The 20786-nt window shown below is 39.3% G+C and overlaps 1 protein-coding gene across 2 annotated transcripts in view; it reads left to right on the top strand.

Annotated features, from left to right (window-relative positions):
• The window catches only part of LOC100525798 (nucleosome assembly protein 1-like 2), a 207231-nt gene that overhangs the window by 37967 nt on the left and 148478 nt on the right, over nt 1-20786 (top strand). The gene's annotated exons all lie outside the window — the stretch shown is intronic.

Genomic DNA, 20786 nt, shown 5'->3' with positions numbered 1-20786 from the left:
AATTTCTCAGACAAGCAAAGACTGATAGAACTCAGCAATGCTAAATCTACCCTAAAAGAAATATCAAAAGGTCTTCTCTAAATGGAAAAGAAGAATCTATAGGAAAGGGAAAATCACAAAAGAAAGGCAAATATATAAAAATGTTGAAGGTCATTTAAATAAACCAGTATATAGATTAAAAAAAATAAAAAAGTTTTGTAAAAGTGATTATACCAACAATGAACAATAGAAGAATAAGCAGGAAAATGTAAAGTAGAACATCAAAATCACAAAATGTAGGTGAAGGGAGTATAAAAATGCAGATATTTTATAAAGTACTTGAACTTAAATGACTATTAAAGCAAGTAGATATATTTATGGGTCAACATACTTAAACTCTATGTAACCACAAATCAAAATTATACAATAGATTCACAAAAACCAAAGAGCAAAAAACTGAAGTATGCTACAAAAGAAATAATCGAATTATAAAAGGAAAAACAAAGTTGAAATGAATAAAGAACTACAAAAACTACTGGAAAAAAGAATTAAAATAACAATAAATCAATAATTACTTTAAATGTCAATAAACTAAACACTCCAATTAAAAAAATATAAAGTGGCATTAAAAAATAAGAACCTTCAATATGATGCCTATAAGAGATTCACTTCAAGGTGAAAGATACACAGATCGAAAGTGAGGGAATGGAAAAAGATATTTCACACACATGGAGATAAGGAAACAGGAGTAGCTATTCATATCAAACAAAATTGAATATAAGACAAAGGCCAACCACCTAAAAGAATTAGAAAACAAATAATTAAAAAAACCCTAAAGTCAACAGAAAGAAGGAAATAATAAAGCTCAGACTGTGTAGTACTGGGAACTATGTCTGGTCACTTATAATGGAGGATGATAATGTGAGAGAAAAGAATTTATACATGTATGTGTAACTGGGTCACCATGCTGTATGGTATAAAATTGACAGAATACTCTAAACCAGTTATAATGAAAAAAATATTAATTATATATGAAAAATAAAACAGAGAGATATAAAGAAAATAGAGATTTAAACACAGAAAAGATAAATAAAAACCAAGAGCTGGCTTTTTAAAAAGATAATGTTGACCGACTCACTAAGAAAAACTAAGGGAGGACCCAAACAAACAAAATAAGAAATGAAAGAGGAGAAATAACAACTGATATGCAGAAGTACAAACAAATTATAAGAGAATAATATGAAAAGTTATATGCAAACAATTTGGACAACCTAGAAGAAGTAGACAAGCTTCTAGAAACATACAGACTGTTAAAACTGAGCCAGAGAGAAACAAAAAGATCAGTCACTAAAAGTGAAAAAGAAAAGAAAACAAAAAGACAACTTACAGAATGGCAGAAAATAGTTTCAAATGATGCAATGGACAAGGGCCTAATCTCTAGAATATATAAGCAACTTATACAACTCAACAGCAAAAAAGCCAATCAGCCAATGGAAAAATGGGCAAAAGACCTAAACAGACTGTTCTCCAAGGAAGATATACAGATGGCCAGCAAACACATGAAAAAATGCTCAACATCGCTGATTATAAGAGAAATGCAAATCAAAACTACCATGAGATACCACCTCACGCCAGTCAGAATGGCCATCATTCATAAGTCCACAAATAACAAGTGCTGGAGGGGCTGTGGAGAAAAGGGAACCCTGTTGCACTGTTGGTGGGAATGTAAACTGGTACAGCCACTATGGAGAACAGTTTGGAGATACCTTAGAAATCTATCCATAGAACTTCCATATGACCCCGCAATCCCACTCTTGGGCATCTATCTGCACAAAGCTCTACTTAAAAGAGACACATGCACCCGCATGTTCATTGCAGCACTATTCACAATAGCCAAGACATGGAAACAACCCAAATGTCCATCAACAGATGATTGGATTCGGAAGAGGTGGTATGTATACACAATGGAATACTACTCAGCCATAAAAGAGAATGACATAATGCCATTTGCAACAACATGGATGGAACTAGAGAATCTCATCCTGAGTGAAATGAGCCAGAAAGACAAAGACAAATACCATATGATATCACTTATAACTGGAATCTAATATCCAGCACAAACGAACATCTCCACAGTAAAGAAAATCATGGACTTGGAGAAAAGACTTGTGGTTACCTGATGGGAGAGGGAGGGAGTGGGAGGGATCGGGAGCTTGGGGTTATCAGATACAATTTAGAGTAGATTTACAAGGAGATCCTGCTGAGTAGCATTGAGAACTACGTTTAGATACTCATGTTGCAACAGAACAAAGGGTGGGGAAAAAATGTATACATGTAAGGATGACTTGATCCCCATGCTGTACAGTGGGAAAATTTTTTTTAAAAAATTAAAAATAAAATAAAATCACAAGATAAAGAACTTAGACAAGCAAAAAACAAAAGTGAAAAAGAATCTGTAATTAAAAAAAAATTCCTACAAACGAAAGTCCAGGACCTAATGGCTGTACATGGAAGTTCTACAAATATACAAAGCAGAATATACTTATCCTTCTGAAATTATTCCAAAAGATTGAAGAGGAGAAAACATTCATAAAGCTATTTTATGAAGCCACCATCACCTTGATACCAAAACCAGACTAAGACACTATAGAAAAAAGAAAATTATAGGCCAGGATCTTAGATGAATGTAGATTCAAAAATCCTCAACAAAAGATTATCAAACCAAATCCAACAATACATAAAAAGGATCATACAACATGCTCAAGTAGGATTCATTTCAGTGTCTCAAGGATGGTTCACCATAAGCAAATCAATGTCATATTTATACCACATTAGCAGCAACAAAAAAAGATAAAAACCACATGATCATCTCAATTGATGTAGAAAAAGCATTTGAAGAAAATTCATGATTAAAAACTCTCATCAAATTGGGTATAGAGGTAATATATTTCAATATAATAATGGCCATTTACCTCAAATCCATAGCCAACATAATACTCAATGGTGAAAAACAGAAAGCTTTCTCACAAAGTTCAAGAAAAAGACAAGGATATCCATTCTTACCACTTTATGCAACATAGTTTTGAAAGCCTTTGCCACACCTATCAATCAAGAAAAAGAAATCAAATCTATTCAAATTGGAAGAGAAGGGGTAAAACTGTCACTATTTGCAGATTACATGGTATATTATATAAAGACCCCAAAATCTCCACTGTGAAATTCTTAAAGCTAATCAATTAATTCAGAAAGGTATCAAGAAAGTGTTCCCTCATGGCTTAACTAAGATCTGGTGTTGTCACTACTGTTGCTTGGGTTAGTGCGGTCACACGGGTTTGATCCCTGGCCTGGGAACTTCCACATGGTGTAGGTGTGCTCTCCTCACCCCCCCACAAAAAAAAGAAAGAAAAAGAAAAATATTAGGATACAAGATTAATATTAAAAAATCTGTTGCATTTCTTTATGTTAGCAATGGAATATCAGAAAGAGCAAGTTAAAAGAAAATCCTGCTTAAAATCATGTAGGAAACCACCCCCCAGGAATAAACATAAACAGGGAGATAAAAGATCCATGTGCTGAAAAATATAAAATATTGATAAAGAAAATTGAAAATGTATAACCACTGTGGAGAACAGTATGGAGGTACCTTAGAAATCTATACATAGAACTACCATATGACCCAGCAACCCCACTCTTGGGCATATATCCAGACAAAACTTTCCTTAAAAAAGACACATGCACCCACATGTTCATTGCAGCACTATTCACAATAGCCAAGACATGGAAACAACCCAAATGTACATCAACAGATGATTGGATTCGGAAGATGTGGTATATATACACAATGGAATACTACTCATCCATAAAAAAGAATGACATAATGCCATTTGCAGCAACATGGATGGAACTAGAGAATCTCATACTGAGTGAAGTAAGTCAGAAAGAGAAAGACAAATACTATATGATATCACTTATATCTGGTATTTAATATACAGCACAAATTAACCTTTTCACAGAAAAGAAAATCATGGACTTACAGAATAGACTTGTGGTTGCCTGGGGGTAGGGGGAGGGAGTGGGATGGATTGGGAGCTTGGGGTTAATGAATGCAAACTATTGCTTTTGGAATGCATTAGCAATGAGATCCTGCTGTATAGCACTGAGAACTATGTCTAGTTACTTATGATGGAGCATGGTAATGGGGGAAAAAAGAATGTATACATGTATGTTTAATTGGGTCACCATGCTGTACAGTAGAAAAAAAATTATGTTGGGGAAATAACAATAAAAAAAGAAAAAACAAAAGAAAAATATGAAGATGATTCAAAGAAATGGAAATATTTCTCATGCTCTTATATGGAAGAATTAGTATGTTAAAATGGTTGTACTACCCAAAGCAACCTATAGGTTTAATGCAATCATTATCAAAATACACAGGACATTTTTCACAGAACTGGAAAAAATAATCCTAAAATTTATACGGAACAACAAAAGTCCCTGAATACACCAAGCAATACTGAGGACAAGGAAGAGTGCTGAAGGTATAACGATTCCACTCTTGTTTTTCTCATTGAATTATAGTTTTGATTTACACTGTTGTGTTAGTTTCAGGTGTACAGCAAAGTGATTATTTTTCAATTCTTTTTCCTTACAGTTTATTGCAAAATATTGAGTACAGTAAACTGTACTACATAGTATTAAGTCCATTTTGGTTATAAATTTTATAATAGTAGTGTGAATATGTTAATCTCAAAATCCTAATTTATCCTCCCCCCACTCTTTTCCCTTTGGTAATCACATGTTTGTTTTTAAAGTCTGTGAGTCTCTTTCTGTTCTGCATATAATTTCATTTGCATCAGTTCTTTAGATTCCACACATAATTGATATCATAAGATGTTTGTTGTGCTCTGTGTGGCTTACTTCATTTAGTATGATAATCTCTAAGTCCATCCATATTGCTGAAAAGGACATTATTTCATTCTTTTCATGGCTCAGTAATATTCCGTCGCATATATCAACCACATCTTTACCCATTCCTTCATTGATGACATTTAGGTTGCTTCCATATTTTGACTATTGTATATAATGCTGCAATGAACATTGGAGTGCATGTATCTTTTCAAATTCTGGTTTTCTCCAGATAGATGCCCAGGGATTGCTGGATCATATGGTAGTTCTATTTTTAGTTCTTTTGAGGAACTTCCATACTGTTTTCCATAATGGTTTTACCATTCTACATTCTCACCAACAGTGTAGGAGGGGAGACATAGAAAATATGAACAGACAAATCACAAGTACTGAAATTGAAACTGTGATTTAAAAACTTCCAATAAGATGGTGGAGTAGAAGGACTGGAGCTCACCTTTTCTCAGGAAAGCAAAATTAAAACCAACTGCTGAACAACCTTCAAAAAAATAGACTGGAAACAATCAAAAAAGAAATCCTACTCCAAGAACAAAGAGGAAGCAACGTCAGGACAGTAGGAGGGGCGATTATGCAATATAAGCAACCACATACCCCCCCCACGTGGGTGGTCCACAGACTGGAAAGTAACTATATTATAGAGGCTCACCCACAGGAGTGAGAGTCCTGAGCCCCATATCAATTTCCCATGCCTGGGGATCTGCTATTGGGAGGAGGAGCTACTGGAGCATTTGGTGTTTGGGGCCAGCAGGACTTGGGTTCAGGAACTCTATGGGACTAGGGGAAATGGAGACCCACTCCTGAAAGACACACATAGGCTTTTATGTGCATTGGATCCCAGGACAAAGCAGAGATTCCATAGGAATCTGGGTCAGACCTGCCTGTGATTCTTGGAGGATCTCCTGGGAAAACAGGGGGAGACTGTGGCTCACTGTGGTTGAAGGACATTAGAGACAAAAGTCTCAGGAATAATCACCAGCATGAACTCCTCTAGAGGTGGCTATTTTGGAAAAATATGGCCCCACCCATCAGGGCTGAGATGTTCCAGGCCAAACAAAAAACCAGGTGGGAACATGGCCCCACCCATAAGCAAATGGGTTGCCTAAAGACCACCGCAGACACACAGCTGCCTCTAATCACACCCAGAGACAAAGCCCCACCCACCAGAGGGACAAGAATCAGCTTCACCTATCAGTGGGCAGGCACCTGTCCCTCCCATCAGGAAACCTACAGCAAAACCCCATACCACTTTCAGCCACAAGTGTGGCAGGCATCAGAAGCAAGAGAGGCTACAACTCTATTGTCTGCAGAATTGAGACCATGCTAAAAATCTATACAAAATGAAAAGGCAGAGAATTATGATTCTGATAAGGGAAAAAGAAAAAACCCCAGAAAGACAGCTAAGTGTTTTTAGCTGGAGATTATCAACCTCATGAAAAAGACTTTAGACTAATGATAGTAAAGATGATTCAAGATCTTGGAAATAAAGTGGAGGAAAAGATTGATAAATTACAAGAAATATTGAGCAAAGAAATAGAAGATTTATGGATTAAGCTAGCAGAGATGCAAAATACAATAACTGAAATAAAAAATTCACTAGAAGGAGTCAACAGCAGAATATAGGAGGCAGAAGAAAAAATAAGTGAGGTGGAAGACAGACTAGTGGATATCACTGAAGCAGAACAAAAAAGAGAAAAAAGATTGAAAAGAAATGAAGACAGTCTAAGAGAAATCTGGGGCACAGTTAAATGCACCAATGTCCATATTATAAGGGGTGCCAGAAGGATAAGAGATAGAGAAAGGGCCAGAGAAAATATTTGAAGAGATAATAGCTGAAAACTTCCCTAACATGGAGCAGGAATCATTCACTCAAATTCAGGACGCACAATGAGTACCATATAAAATAAACCCAGGAGTTCCTGTCATGGCTCAAATCTGACTAGGAACCATGAGGTTGAGGGTTCGATCCCTGGCCTTGCTCAGTGGGTTAAGGATCTGGTGTTGCTCTGAGCTGTGGTGTAGGTCACAGAAGTGGCTCAGATCTGGTGTTGCTGTGGCTGTGCATAGGCTGGTGGCTACAGCTCCGATTAGACCCCTAGCCTGGGAACCTCCCTATGCTATAGGAGTGGCCCTAGAAAAGGCAAAAAGACAAAATAAAATAAAATAAAATAAAATAAACCCAATGAGGAAAACCCCAAGACATATATTAATCAAACTGACCAAAATTAAAGATGAAGAGAAAATCTTGAAAGCAGCTAGGACAAAGAAACAAATAACATACACGGGAACCCCAATAAGGTCATCAGCAGATTTTTCAGCAGAAATTGCAAGCCAGAGGGTAGTGGCATGATATTATAAAGAGAAAAGTAAAAAACTCCAGCCAGCCAGGATTATTCTACCCAGCAAGGTTCTCATTCAGATTGGAAGGAAAAATCAAAAGTTTTACAGACAAGCAAAATCTAGGAAAATTCATCACTACCAAACCAGCTTTACATCAAATACTAAGGGAACATCTCTAGATGGAAAAGAAAAGACCACAACTAGAAACAAAAATATTACAAATGACAAGGTTCACAGGTAAATGTAGGAAATCCACACACAAATATGCTACCAAAACCAGAAATTATGGGAAGAGGAAGGTACAAATGCAGGATACTTTTGATGCATTTGCAATTAAGAGAACAACAGAACAATCATATATATATATATATATATATATATATATATAGAATCTTATATCAAAACTTCATGTTAACTGCAAACCAAAAATATACAATAGATACACACATAAATAAGAAAAAGCAATCCAAACACAACACTAAAGATAGTCGTCAAACCACAAGAGAAGAAGGGAAGAAAAAAGATCAACAAAAAAAATCCAAAATAATTAATAACAAGGCAATAAGAACATACATAAAATAATTACCTTAAATGTAAATGGAATAAGTGCCCCAACCAAAAGACACAGGCTGCTTGAATGAATACAAAAATAAGACCCATATATATGCTGTCTTCAAGAGGCCTACTTCAGTTCTAGGGACACATACAAATTGAAAGTGAGGGAGGATAGAAGAAAATATTCCATGCAAATGGAAATCAAAAGAGTAGCAATACTCATATCAGACAAAATACACCTTAAAATGAAGAATATTATGAGATACAGAAAAGGTCATTACATAATAATCAAAGGATCAATCCAAGAAGAAGATATAATAATTGTAAATATATATATTCACCTAACGTAGGATCACCTCAATATACAAGGTGACTGCTAAAAACCTTAAGTGGAGAAATCAATGATAACACAGTAATAGTGAGGGACTTTAACACCACTTAAAACAATGGACAGATCATCCAGACAGAAAATCAATAAGGAAACACAGGCCTTAAATGATGCATTAGACCAGATAGACTTCATTGACATTTATAGAATATCCTATCCCAAAGAAGCAGATTACATATTCTTCTCAAGTGCACATGGAACATTCTCTAGGATAGATTGCATTATGGGCCACAAATCAAGCCTTGGCTAAGTTTAATAAAATTGAAATCCTATCAAGCATCTTTTCCGACACAATGCTATAAGAGTAGAAATCAACAACAAGAGAAAAACTGCAAAAACACAATATGACCCACAATATGACCAATGGGTCACTGAAGAAATCAAAGAGGAAATTAAAAATACCTAGAAGCAAATGATAACAAAGACACAACAATCTAAAACCTATGGGATGCAACAAAAATAGTTTTAATAGGGAATTTTATAGCAATACAAGCCTACCTCAGGAAACAAGAAAAATCTCAAACAAACAACCTAACTTTACACCTAAAGCAACTAGATAAAGAACAGACAAAACCCAAAGTTAACAGAAGGAAAGAAATAATAAAATCAGAGCAGAAATAAATGAAATAGAAGCAAAGAAAACCATAGAAAAGATGAATGAAAGTAAAAGCTGGTTTTCTGAAAAGATCAACACAATTGATAAACCCTTAGCCAGACTCATCAAGAAAAAAAGAGAGAGGACTCAAATCAATAAAGTTATAAATGGGAGTTCTTGTTGTGGCTCAGTGGTTAACAAATCCGACTAAGAACCATGAGGTTGCGAGTTTGATCCCTGGCCTTGCTCAGTGGGTTAAGGATCTGGCGTTGCTGTGAGCTGTGGTGTAGGTTGCAGACAAGGCTTGGATCCTTCATTGCTGTGGCTCTGGCATAGGCTGGTGGCTACGGCTCCGATTAGACCCCTAGCCTGGGAACCTCCATATGCTGCGGGAGCGGCCCTAGAAAAGACAAAAAGACAATAAATACATACATACATACATACATGTATACATAAAGTTAGAAATGAAAAAGAAGTTACAAAGCACATCACAGATCCGAAGTACAAAGGATCATAAGAGACTACTACAAACAAGTATATGCCAATAAAACAGATAACATAGAAGAAATGGAAAAATTCTTAGAAAAGTACAATCTTCCAAAACTAAGCCAAGACAAAGTAGAAAAGATGAATGGACCAATCATGAGTATAGAAGTTGAAACTGTGAATAAAGAACTTATAATAGACAAAAGTCCAGGACTAGATGACTTCACAGGTGAATTCTATCAGAAATTTAGAGAAGAATTAACACCTATCCTTCTGAAGCTATTCCAAAAAATTGCAGAGAAAAGAACATTCCTAAACTCATTCTATGAGGCCACCATCACCCTGATACCAAAACCAGACAAAGACACCACACAAAAAAATACAATTACATGCTAATATCCCTGATGAACATAGATGCAAAAATCCTCAACAAAATATTAGCCAACCAAATAAAACAATCCATTAAAAGGATTGTACACCATGATCAAGTGGGATTCATCCCAGGGATGCAAGAATTTTTCAATATCCACAAATCAATCAGTGTGATACACCACATTAACAGACTGAAGAATAAAAACCATATGATCCTCCTGATAGATGCAGAAAAAGCTTTTGACAAAATCCAACACCCATTTCTGATAAAAACCCTCCAGAAGGTGGGCATAGAGGGAAACTGCCTCAACATAATAAGGCCATATATGACAAACCCACAGCTAACATCATTCTCAATGGTGAAAAGCTGAAATAATTTCTGCTAAGATCAAGAACAAGACAAGGATGTCTGCTCTCACCACTACTATTCAACATAGTTTTGGAAATCCTAGCCATGGCAATCAGAGAAGAAAAAGAAAATAAAGGAATCCAGAGTTCCTATTGTGGTGCCACAGAAATGAATCTGTCTAGTATCCATGAAGATATGAGTTCAATCCTTGGCCTTACTCAGTAGGTCAGCAATCTGGCAGTGTTGTGAGCTGTGGTATAGGTTTCAGACATGGCTCAGATCCTCAGTTGCTGTAGCTGTGGTTTAGGCCAGCAGCTGTAGCTCTGATTTGACCCCTACCCGAGATCTTCCATAGGCCACAGAAGCGGCCCTAAAAAGCAAAAAAAAAAAAAAAAAAGAAAAAAAAAAGAAATAAAAGCAATCCAAATTGGAAAGGAAAAAGTAAAACTATCACTGCAGATGACATGATACTATACCTAGAAAATCCTAAATCACTACCAGAGAACTGTTAGAGCTCATCAATGAATCTGTAAAATCACAGGATATGAACAGAAATCAATTGCATTTCTATATACTAACAATGAAAGATCAGAAAGAGAAACTAGGGAAACAATCCTATTTACCATTGCATCAAAAAGAATACAATACCTAAGAATAAACCTACCTAAAGAAACAAAATATCTGTACTCTAAAAACTATAAGTCGCTGATGAAAGAAATCAAAGATGGCACAAATAGATGGAAAGACATACCATGCTCTTGGATTGGAAGAATCAATATTGTCAAAATGGCTATACTACCTAAGTCAATCTACAGATTCAATGCAATCCCTGTCAAATTACTAATGCCATTTTTTACAGAACTAGAAAAATATTTTAAAGTTTGGAAGCACAAAAGACCCAGAATAGCCAAAGCAATCCTGAGAAAGAAAAACGGAGCTGGAGGAATCAGGTTCCCTAACCTTAGACTATATGAAAAAGCTACAGTCATCAAAGGAGTATTGTACTGGCACAAATACAGAAATATAGGTCAATGGAAAAGGATGGAAAGCCCAGAATTAAACCCGCATACCTACAGTCAACTAATCTATGACAAAGGAAGCAAGAATATATAATGTAGAAAAGACAGTCTCTCCAATAAGTGGTTCTGGGAAAAGCAGACAGCTACATGTAAAAGAATAAAATTAGAACACTCTCTAACAACTTACACAAAAATAAACTCAAAATGTATTAAAGACATAAATATAAGACCAGATACTATAAAACTCTTAGAGGAAATCATAGGCTGTACATTTTCTGACATAAACCACAGCAATATCTTCTCAGATCCACCTCCTAGAATAATGACAATAAAAACAAAAATAAACAAAAGGGACCTAATTAAACTTAGAAGATTTTACACCTCAGAGACAACCCTAAACAAAACAAAAAGACAACCCACAGAATGGGAGAAAATATTTGCAAATGAAGCCACTGACAAGGGATTAATCTTCAAAATATATAAATACCACTTTTAGCTCAATACCAAAAAAGCAAACATCCCCATCAAAAATTGGGCAGAAGATCTAAGCAGACAATTTTCCAAAGAAGACATACAGATGGCCAAAACACATGAAAAGATGTTCAACATCACTAATTATTAGAGAAATGCAAATCAAAACTACTATGAGGTACCACCTTACACTAGCCAGAATGACCATCATCAAAATATCTACAAACGATAAATGCTGGAGAGAGTATGGAGAAAAGGGAGCACTCTTACACTGTTGGTGGGAATGTAAATTGGTGCAACTACTATGGAAAACCATATCATTCCCTAAAAAGCTAAAAATAGAATTACCATATAATCCAGCAAGTCTACTCCTGGGCATCTATCCAGAGAAAACCATTACTGGAAAAGATACTTATACCCCAGTGTTCATTGCAGCATTATATACAATAGCCAAGACATGGAAACAACCTAAATGTCCATCAATAGAGGAGTGGATAATGAAGTTGTGGTACATATATGCAATGGAATATTACTGATCTATAAAAAAGAATAAAATAATGCCATTTACAGCAACATGGATGGGCCTAGAGACTATCATGCTAAGTGAAGTTAGTCAGACAGTGAGACACCAACATCATATACTATCACTTATATGTGGAATCTAAAAGATGGATACAATGAATTTATTTGTAGAACAGAAATTGACTCACAGATTTAGAAAAACTTATGGTTTTCATATGATACAGGTTGTGGAGTGGGGAGGGATGGCTGGGGGTTTGGGATTGAAATGTAAAATTAGGTTGTGATAATGGTTGTACGAGTATAAATATAATAAAATTCATTGAATTTTTTAAAAAAAGATTCAACAGAAGGGCATCTTCTCTAAGGAGACTTACCTGATTACCCTAGGCAGAATTTCCTCTTCTTTGCTCATATCATGACCCAATAAATACAGGGACTATAAAAAATAAAATAAAATAAAATAAAATTTCTCTCTTTCTAGCATCAAAACAAATAGCTTCCATTAAACAAAAGTTCAGGACCAGATGGCATCACAGGATAATTCTATCAAATATTCAGAGAAGAGTTAACACCTATTCTTCTGAAACTATTCCAAAAAATCGCAGTGAAAGGAACACTCCAAAACTCACTCTATGAGGCCATCATCATTCTGATACCAAAACCAGAGAAAGATGCCAAAAAAAGAGAAAATTATAGGCAAATATCACTGATGAATATAGATGTAAAAATCCTCAACAAAATACTAGCAAAATGAACCCAATACATTAAAAGGGTCATACACCATGTTCAAGTGTGATTTATCCCAGGAATGCAAGTATTTTTCAATATCTGCAAATCTACCAGTATGATACACCACATTAACAAACTGAGGAATAAAAACCATATGATCAAAAATTTCTAGGAAAGGATCAAAATGGTGTAGGAGTAAGACATGGTGCTCACCTTCTCCCACAAACACATCAAAAAAACCATGTATGTGTAGAATGATTAACACAGAGCTTCTACTGAAAGCCACCAGAAGACCTCAGAACTCCAAAAAGGGCAAGAAATCTCCCACATAACTGCATACAACAGAAGGAAAAAAAGAAAGAGAAAGAAGAGGGAAAAAAAGAATCAAGATTGGACCAGCACTCCTGAGAGGAAGCTGTGAAAGAGGAAAGGAATCTGCACCCTGGGAGGCCATCATTTGGGACAGGGGGAAACTCAAAGCCTCAGAGAAAAGCACAGCAGCCAGACTGAGGAGCGCAAAGCAGAGAGAGAGCCACACAAACCATTGGTACCACTGCCCAGGACACCAGACTGAGACACTCAGATGATGGCTGAGCACTGAGACTTAGGGTTCAGAGGTCAGTTCTGGGAGAAGAATAGGGTTGACTGTGTGGAAACAGCCTGAGGGGACTAGGGAGTGGTGTCCCATGGGCTGGGAAATGGAGCGCCTCAGCCCAGAGAATGCAGGAGGAGGCCTGGGCCCGCAGGAGAAGCAAAGTGTCATTGGGGAGGGTGAGAGCAGGAGGAGTGGGACTTCATAGGAATATCTTTGTGCAGGCAAAGGCTCTTGGGTGGTGGAGTGCCTCTTGTGCAGGCTACAGGTAGTGGGTGCAAAGTACTGCAGTCATCATCTCAGACCTCAGAGGTGGGCATGCCTTGCCACCACTAGGGGTCCTATTAACAGGCACCACCTGCAGCCCCAGTCACCTCAGGGGTTGCTGCTGAGGAGGGCACTGCAACCCATTGCCCTCACTCCCCTGGGAACACACATGCCCCTCTGTTGCCACTGCCAAAGGCTCTTGGCGCTGCCTCACCACTCTTAGGGTCACTGCCACTGTCCAGGACTCTGAAACCAGGAGCAGCCTGGGCCTCCACCTCCCCACGGATCCTTGCCACTGTCCAGGGTCTGGCAGCCAGGAACTGGCTACAGGTGCTGCCCATTGCCTTCATCTCCTTGGGAGCACACACAGGCTGTACACCGTGTTACCCCCTATCAAGGGGATAATGGTACTGAACCCAAGTTCGCTCTGCTTGCCACATGACAGGTCAATAAATTCAGAGGTGAGTTGTTGGGGCAAGGAATAATGGCTTTAATTGGAAAACTAGCAGACTGAGAAGATGGCAGACTAGTGTCTCAAAATACCATCTTGCCTCAGTCTGAATTCAGACTGCTTTTATACCGAGAAAGGGGAGAAGGAGGGGCCAATGGTAACTCACTAATTGTCACTTGCTTGGGGGAAGGGCTCACTACAATGCTGACCAATGGCTGAGCAGGACCACTAATGATTGCTCACTTACAACTCCCCACTGTCAATGTCCATTCCACAATCTTGTGGGAAAAGGGGTGATGATCTTTCTGGCTACTTCCTGGTGAACATGGGCAATGAGGGGCTGATCATGGAATGGAATTTATCAGCCTTGTGCTGGGAACATAAAGTAATACAATTCTCTTTCTTTATCTACAACTATTTAAACTTGGTAAAATTCCTGCTACAATGAAGTTCTAATCTCAATACTTATCCTGTCTAAAGAGCAACCTTATGTCTTCTAAGGGTTCACACACCCATTGCTCTCTAGGCCTCTCATGAGTTGGCTCATTTTCTGGTGTGAGTGGGGCTACTTTAACCTGCATGTGATGAATCCATGCTCGGGTTAAAGTTACTCCAGCTAACTTGACAGATGAGTGCATGTTAAGTAATACCACGTGCGGTCCTGTCTTTTTGGTGCTTAGGCCTTTTTCTCTCCAGGTTTTAAGGAGGACTTTATCTCCAGGTTGGAAAGGATGTAAGGTTACCTCAGTGGGATAGGCAGACCTGTTGGAAGCAAACTCATGAACAGAGGTTAGTATAGTGCCCAGAGTTCTAATATAATTGGCAACTGCTAGATCTTTCAGAGCATGTATAGATTCCCCTACCTGAGCAGACACCTGGAATGGCCTACCATACAATATTCAAAGGGGCTTAATTTGCCTGCTTCTGTGAGCCACTCTGACCCATAGCAGGGCAACTGGCAAGGCCTTACTCCAAGTTAAATTAATCTCTTGAGGAGTTCCTGTCGTGGTGCAGTGGTTAACGAATCCGACTAGTGAACCATGAGGTTGTGGGTTCAATCCCTGCCCTTGCTCAGTGGGTTAAGGATCCGGCATTGCCATGAGCTGTGGTGTAGGTCACAGATGTGGCTCAGATCCTGCATTGCTGTGGCTCTGGCGTAGGCTGGCAGCTACAGCTCCGATTTGACCCCTAACCTGGGAACCTCCATATGCCGCGGGAGCGGCCCAAGAAATGGCAAAAAGACAAAAAAAATTAATCTCTTGACATATTTTAGCAATGCTCCTCTTTAATGTTTGATTCATTTTCTCAGTCTTTCCTGTTGACTATGGTCTTCAAGATGAATGTAACTTCTAATTAATTTGAAGTGCTTTAGATACTTGTTGGGTTATGCTAGAGACAAAAGCAAGTCCATTATCATTTTGAAGGGAGTTATGTAGTCCAAATCGGGGGATAATTTCCTTAAGGAGGGCTTTAACCACTTCAGAGGCCTTTTCTGTCTTGGTAGGATATGGCTCCACCCATCTGGAAAAAGTGTCCACAAAATAATAGCAGGTATCTGAAATTTCCTGCATCTCAAGACATTTGTGTAAATGCCTTTCTTTCCAGATTGCCTCATGAGCGTGCACCACAGAGAATGCATAGTAAGAGTCTGTGTATATATTCATGCGTTTCCTTTCAGTGAGCAGTAGGGCTATTTTCAGAGCAATGATCTCTGTCTTCTGAGCTGAGCTTCCTGGGGGTGGGGCTTTTGCTTCAACGGCATTTTTAAGGGTACCCAGCGTTACGCCTACGTTGGTCCATGAAACTGCTTCGATACCTGGCTCAGCCAAGGGCTGGTCCATCAAATCCAGTCTGCTAGACTTGATGTTGCTAGACCAGCTCAATGACATGGAGGCAGTCATGCTCTGAGGATTGTGCAGCATCAATCGGGAGCAATGTGGCTGGATTCAGGGCTGAAGCGACTTGAAGTCTTACATTAGGATTGTCTAAGAGAATGACTTGGTACTTTCCCATCCTCCCAGAAGTCAGCCAATAGGTCATTTTTGTTCCAGCAAAGAAAGGACATGGTGAGGGACATACACAGTGGTGGGTTGCCCCAGGGTAAACTTCTCAGCTTCCTGAAGTAAGTCACATGTAGCTGCTACAGCTTAAAGGCAAAGGAGCCATCCCTTCACCGTCTGTTCTAGTTGTTTTTAGAAGTAGCAACAGGTTAAGGGATATTCCCCAGAGGTTGAATTAACACCCTGAGACTTATGCCCTTTCTCTCATGGACATACAATTTGAAAGGTTTCTTTAAGTTTGATAGTCCCAAAGCTGGGGCTGAGACTAACTTTGTTTCTATTGTTTCAAGGATGTTTGGCACTTTTTAGTTCATGTAAGGGGCTTAAATCCTCATAGAGGGGCTTGACTATGAGCCCATAATATGGGATCCAAATCCAACAGAATCCTGCCATTCCCAGAAACCCTCTCAGTTGTCTTCAAGTCTTGGGTGTTCCTAAGCCTACAATTGCCTGCTTTCTATCAGGCAAAAAAATCCTCTGTCCTTGGGAAAGGGCAAAACCCAGATATGTCACATGTTGATTACATACTTGGGCCTTTTTCTGGGAAACTTTATATCCACAAGTGGCCAAATAGTTCAGGGTTCTGGTGGCATTTTGTAGACACTTATCATGTGTAAGTCTTGCTATGAGCAAATCATCCACATATTGGAGTAAGAATTCTTCATCCAGGAGTTCCCGTCGTGGCGCAGTGGTTAACGAATCCGACTAGGAACCATGAGGTTGAGGGTTCGATCCCTGCCCTTGCTCAGTGGGTTAACGATCCGGCGTTGCCGTGAACTGTGGTGTAGGTTGCAGACGCGGCTCGGATCCCGCGTTGCTGTGGCTCTGGCGTAGGCCGGTGGCTACAGCTCCGATGAGACCCCTAGCCTGGGAACCTCCATATGCCGTGGGAGCGGCCCCAAAGAGATAGCAGAAAAAAAAAAAAAGACAAAAAAAAAAAAAGAATTCTTCATCCAATATTAAGTTTCTAAGGTCCCTGGCCAGCATTTCCCCAAACAAGGCAGGGGAATTCTTGGGTCCTTGAGGCAAGCCTGTCCAAAAATACCGTTGGACTCTCTGTGTTCTTTGGCCCTGTCATTCAAAGGCAAACAGCTGCTGTGATTCTTCTGCAATAGGAATGCAGAAAAAAAACATCTTTCAAGTCTAAAACTGAGAACTAGCTGTATTCTCCTGGAATGGTTGTGAGTAAAGTGTATGGATTATGTAAGTGTAAGGAGCAAATCTTGGCCCTCGAGTCTTGGACATGATGATACTCTGTTGATTTTGGCTTTTTTACCAGGAGGATAGGGGTGTTATATGGGGATATGCAAGGTTTAATCAATCTTGTTTTCAAAAACTTTTTGAGAACTGGCTGAATTCCCTATTGGGTCTCTTGCCTCAGAGGCTATTGTTTTAGATTAGATGTCCCAGCACCCCTTTTTAATGGAATTTGAATTGGTCAGGCATTTTTGGCCTTCCCTGGGGTGCCATCAGCCCATACTTTTGGCCTTATCTCTTCGTACACCTCCAAGGGGAAGAGCTCTGCTTCCTTTTCTGGAGAGTCCATGAGTGGCATCTGTAGGCTCATAGCATGCTCTGGTGGGACTCTGATGTTAGCTCTTCTGGCAAAAAGGTTACTTGAGCATTTATTTTTCAACGAGATCTCAGCCCAGAAGAAGGACTGAACATGCTGGCATATATAAGAAACTGTGTTTCAGGGTGAGCTCCCCTAATTGGCATTCTAGAGGTTGTAAGAAAGAATGACTTTGTACATTTCCAGAAACTCCAGTAACTGGAATGGATTGGGATGTTTTCTGTGTCACCTAGGTGTTTACTACAGAGCATGTTGCACCTATAACTGTTAGGAAGTCAATCAACTTGTCCCCCACTGTCAAAGTTACCTGGGCCTCCTGTGGGGAAATTGGAACTGGGTTCTTCAAGTCCAAGGGAGCCCCAGACCTCTTCATTCCTCATCAAAGTCTTCATTATTCCTCAAAGTCTTCCTACCATATGAGAGACTCCCATTCTTCTTTTACTGATTTTTGTCTTATTCTTTAGCCCAGGGCACTCTTTTTTCCAATGCCCTTCCTCCTTACAATAAGTGCATTTTTCCCTCCCCAATAGTGGCTTACCTCTCTTCAGGTTACTTGCCTTCTGGGAAGCCAATGCTGCCGCCAGAAAAGTAGCATTCTGTCTTTCATCCTCTTGCTTCTGCCATTGTTCCCTGTTGTTGAACACTTTAAAAGCAACATCTCATTGAGAACTATGTCTAGATATTCATATTGCAACAGAACAAAGGGTGGGGGAAAATGTGTACATGTAAGGATAACTTGATCCCCTTGCTGTACAGTGGGAAAAAAAATAAATTATAAAAAAATAAATAAAAGCAACATCTATCAATTGAGAAAGGTTCATTCCAAATGCACCACCTAACTTTTGTAGTTTTCTTCTTATACCTGGGGCACTTTGCCCAATGAAAGTCATGTTAACCATTCTCATATTTTCGGGGACCTCAGGGTCTGCATCAGTGTAGTGCCTATAGTCTTGATAAATTACTTCTAGAAACTTATGGATCCTCATTGGGTTTTTGGTGTATCGCCTGAATTTTATTTAAGCTCTTTTGCCTAGGTACCCCCTTTTGAAGACCCACTAAGATACACTTATGTAGTGCTGTAGGTGTGGCATATCTCCATTATTGGGATCCTAGTCAGGCTCAGCAGTGGAAACTGCCAGATTTGCTTCTGGGGTTCCACCTGGATCTGCTATATGAAACTGTTGTGCTTCCTCTTTAGCCTTATCAATGGCCATCCTCCTTTCATCCCCAGTAAGCACCATACTCATAAGAGTGTGAATATCTGCCCAAGAGGAATGATGAGTGGCAAAGATAGAAGTGAAAATTCAGTCATACAGAGTAGGTCCTCTTGGTAATTAGGGTTATGGTTTTTCCAGTTAAACAGATCTGAAGTTGAGAATGGTTTGTGCATCCATAGAAAGCCAGCTGGTTGGCCATTTTCATTAAGGCCTCCTATGGGATATTCGTGCAAGGGAAACTCTCCTGCTGTGGAAGTGGCTCCTAGTCTAAATTGGGTGACCTGTCAGGTCTTAGATGGTGACACCAAACCAGGCTCCTGTGCTCTGGGGGTTAACATAGAACCTTCTAATTGATCCAAATAAGAAGGGAAAGTAAGAGAGGGTAAAAATCCTGGTGGCATGGGAACAGTTGGAACAACTGCTTGTTCAGCTTTCTCAGTTAATGGGGGAGTTGGGTTGGCCAGGGAGGGGGGTTAAAGTTTGAAATAGCATGTCCTCACTCTCCTCTTTTCCCTCTCCCCCTTGTAGGACAGGTTTTCCTTTCAGACCACTGTACCACAAGGTTGCAGCTGTCTGACTTCTTTTCCTCCTGATGCAATATCATAAATGCTTTTACGTATGGAATCTGATCTTTTTTACCTGCTTTTTTGCAAAACAATTCTAACTGCAAGATTGTATAATAATTATGTGAGCCATTCAAGGGCCATTTCTCTCCTGATCCTAATACATATTGGGACCACACACTATTGCAATAGAGTACTATCTCTTTCTTAGTCATACGCTCACAGCTATATTTTGCCCAATTATTTAAGATATACCCTAAAGGGCCTTCCTTAGGGACAGATGGAGTATTTCCCATATTTATGAGTTCAAGAAAAACAAAACACAAAAAGCACAAACAATTCCAATACCAAAGGCACAAACAAATTATATCATGGATGAATGCAAAACAAAGCAAATGAACCAGTTCACAAATCAAATCAGGTAGAGTCCAACAACAACTCCCCTCTCCAACAGGGTACCCAATCAGATGCAACACAAATTGGTTTTCCCCTTAAAGGAAAAGCCCAAATTGAGAGTGGAAAATATTCCTGGTTTTATACACCAGAGCAACTTACTCTAATGTATGAAACCCATCAGCTCCCCAATTATTTTTTTGGCTTTTTTGCCATTTATTGGGCCGCTCTCACGGTATATGGAGTTCCCAGGCTAGGGATCTAATTGGAGCTGTAGCTACCGGCCTATGCCAGAGCCACAGCAACACGGGATCTGAGCCTTGTCTGCAAACTACACCACAGCTCACAGCAACGCCGGATCCTTAACCCACTGAGCAAGGCCAGGGATTGAACCCACAACCTCATGGTTCCTAGTCGTGTTTGTTAACCACTGCGCCACAATGGGAACTCCCCAAGTATTGATTCCTCGCTCCAACTGCCAAGTGCTGGGGCAGCCAGTGTCACTTCAGGGAATTTTAAAGGGAAGAGCCTCAGGACAAGTGATCCCAGCAGCTGCTAGGAACTTAGCAGAAAATTCCCCAACTGGGGCTGGCTGGCCACAAGCAATGAGACTCCTGGCTTGGCTTACCAAAAAAGTTCACTCTGCTTGACCCAAGACAGGCCAATAAATTTGAAGACAAGTTTTTTGGGCAAGGAATAATGACTTTAATCAGAAAGAGAGGAGTTCCCATCGTGGCGCAGTAGTTAACAAATCCTATTAGGAACCATGAGGTTGCAGGTTTGATCCCTGGCCTTGCTCAGTGGGTTAAGGATCCAGCGTTGCCATGAGCTGTGGTGTAGGTCGCAGACGTGGCTCAGATTCCACGTTGCTGTGGCTCTGGCACAGGCCGGTGGCTACAGCTCCGATTAGATCCCTAGACTGGGAGCCTCCATATACCTTGGTAA

This window comes from Sus scrofa, chromosome X, assembly GCF_000003025.6.
Source record: "Sus scrofa isolate TJ Tabasco breed Duroc chromosome X, Sscrofa11.1, whole genome shotgun sequence".
In the NCBI taxonomy this organism is placed as follows: domain Eukaryota; kingdom Metazoa; phylum Chordata; class Mammalia; order Artiodactyla; family Suidae; genus Sus; species Sus scrofa.
The sequence above is the reverse complement of the archived record's forward strand: the minus strand, read 5'-3'. Positions and strand labels throughout refer to the sequence as shown.